The following is a 3194-nucleotide window of genomic DNA, read 5'->3' as shown; positions in this document are numbered from 1 at the left end:
CGCTGAAAAAAATCAACTTTTTGTAGATAATTCGTTTTATTGACTCTAAAATAAATAATTTCGTTGAAAATTCATGTATTTTGTTTGAAATTTGTCTTTTTTGTTTATCATTAATTTTCTTGTTCGAAAATGCCTTTTATTGGTTAAAAATTTAACAACTTTATTAAAAATTTATTTTTGCGATTAAAAATTATTTTTTTTATCTGAAAATCTAACTATTCTAGGATTTATTAAAAACTAATCGTTTTGATCTAGAAATTGAACTATTCAATTTTTGGTTGAAACTTTATCCTGTACATTGTATTAGTTAAAACACCAATTATTTGATAGAAAATTAATTTAATTTGTTAAAAAGTAAACTTTTTGGTTGAAAATTGATATATTTTGTAAATTAGATTTTTTTCTAAAATTAAAAAAACTGCAAAATAAAGAAATTTCCTTAAAATCTTCCGGATTCTTTTTTTTTTAATTTTTAAAATGTTTTCAAATAATTACTTAAAATTTATTTGTCAAAATAAAAAATCCTTTTCAATGTTCTTAGCAATCATAACAATTTTTGTCATTCTTTTTAAATACTGTACAATTTTCAAAAAGCTTTTTTTTTAAATCTGCAAAAGTCTGAATCGTGTTCCAAATAATTTCAAATAATTTCAAGTTTTAAATTAATTCTGAATCTTTTTTAAAATTAAAATTGTAGCGTTTACATTTCAAATTTAACTCATTACAAATTTAACAATTCAAGGCTTTCTATTTCGAACCATTCTGTTCAAATTTGTATAGTTTTTAACAGTTCTTTGTAATGGATTGTTTTAAATGAATGGTCAAATATTGCTGATAATTAACGAAATTTTCTTTTTTAATTAAAAAATTTCAAATCGAATGAGCTAAAAATAAAAAATTTTTATTCTGAAATAATATTTCAAGTCATAATCGAAAACAAATTGATTAATTTTCTAACAAATAATTGGTGTTTTAACTAATACAATTTACAGGATAAAGTTTAACCAAAAATGGAATAGTTCCATTTCCAGATAAAAGCTGTGATAAAAAATTGAATTGAACAAGGAGAAAAACGAATTTTCAATAAAATTGTTAAATTTTCAAGGGAAAAGGTGAATTTTTGACCACGAAGATTAATGTTCCATAAAAAAAAAAAAAAACGATTTTCAAACTTAACCAATATATACGATTAATTTTTAATCAATCATATAATAGTTACATTTTCAGATAAAGATAAATAATTTTTAACGGAAAAAATTTATTGTCAACAAAGTTGTTGAATCGTCAACCAATCAGATGAATTTCCGACCAAGAAAATTAATAATCTACAAAAAAAGACAAATTTTAAACAAAATACATGAATTTTTAACCAAATTATTTAATTTTAATGTCAAAAAGACGAATTATCTACAAAAAGGTGAATTTCTTAAACGAAAAATATGAGTTTTCAATCAAAGAGTTCAACTTTCAACCAAATAGTTCAATTTTCAACCATAATTATAAAACCTTGTTAAAAAAAACGTATTTTTTTACAAAGTAGTTCAACTCTTAGTGAAATAATCGACTTTTAAACCCAAGAAGATGTACAGTTCATATTTTAACCAAGCAATTGCATTTTTGACCAAAAATGATATATTTTCAACCAAAAAGATTAAATTTCTACTAAAAAACGTCAATTTAATTTTAATAAATTTTAATAAAATCCAAAGTTGAATTTTAACCTAATTTAAAGGCAAATAGTTGAATTTTCAACTATAATTATGAATCCTTAATAAGAAAAAATTAATTTTTTTACTAAGTAGTTCAACTTTATGTGAGTAATCGAATTTTCCACGCAAAAATTATAATTTCAATTTTTAAAAATATAGTTGCATTTACAAAAAAACGACTTTGCAACCAAAAAATATTTACAGTCGATAATTCAAACGAAAAATGTAATTTTTAATCAAAAAGTATAAATTTTCCATAATGCAATTTAATTTCTACAAAGAAAGACGAATTGTTAACAAAATACATGCTTTTTTAACCAAAAATCGTATAGGTTAGTTGTCATATAGTTACATATTCAACAAAACAATTAATTTTTCAATCAAATAATTGAGTTTTTATCCAAAAGAGATGAATTCCAAAATCACTAATTTCTTTAATTTCTTTCAAATGCGGATCAAGATTTAAATAAGACTATTATAATATAACATAATTATAATAGTATCATTAATAACATTAGTAACGTAACCTCAAAATACACGCATTAAAGAGGCACGCGAAGTATTCAAATCATGAGAATCGCCAGCCCAGCATCGAAATCTTGAAATATTAAAATCCCAATCTCTTCATTTTATTTCAAAGCAGATACAGATATAAATAGAACCGCCGAAGTGTTCCGACCGGCAATCGTGCACCTTCGAGTTTTCAAATTCCGAAGAGGAGAAATGGGTTGCGCGCGCAACCTAGGCATTTATATCGTCTCCTACCATATTCACACGGACATAGACGTGTCATAGTATTGGACCACGTCTCGTTTCAGATCTGGGATCACTCATCACTGGCAGGAACACCAGTCTTCTCGTCGAGGAGATTGTCACGGAGAATAGAGAACCCTGTGCCTCGACTAACGATCCACCTGGACATGCTTACAGACCTAGTGCTAAAGAAAAGAACACCAAAGAAGAAGAAGAAGACTAACGATCCCCTGTCAACTGTACAATCTTAATCCAATTAAATTCATTCTTTTCTTTAAGATTCCGGCTTTTATTCAGTTTTTTACCACCCTTTATTTAGTTTACTTAGGTTAGTAGAGTGTCCGCCGGATTTTCACAGTTAGTGCGGTGCCGTCCAAAAATCTGGCGGTCCATCCGTATCTCAGTCATCGGGAGCAGTGATCCCAGATCTGAAACGAGATGCGGTCCAATACTATGACAGGGCTATGTCCGTGTGAATATAGTAGGAGATGCTGTAAACGACTGCGTTGCGCGCGCAACCCATTTCTCCTCTTCTGAATTTGAAAACTCGAAGATGCAAGATTGCCGGTCGGAGCACTTCGTCGATTCTATTTATATATCTAACTGCTAACAGCTAACTGCTTTGAAATTAATTCAGGAGATTGGGATTTTAATATTTCCAGATTTCGATGCTGACGATTCTCATGATTTGAATATATCGCGCGCCTCTTGATATGCGTATATTTTGAGGTT

The sequence above is a fragment of the Belonocnema kinseyi genome, chromosome 1 (assembly GCF_010883055.1).
Source record: "Belonocnema kinseyi isolate 2016_QV_RU_SX_M_011 chromosome 1, B_treatae_v1, whole genome shotgun sequence".
In the NCBI taxonomy this organism is placed as follows: Eukaryota; Metazoa; Arthropoda; class Insecta; order Hymenoptera; family Cynipidae; genus Belonocnema; species Belonocnema kinseyi.
The sequence above is the reverse complement of the archived record's forward strand: the minus strand, read 5'-3'. Positions refer to the sequence as shown.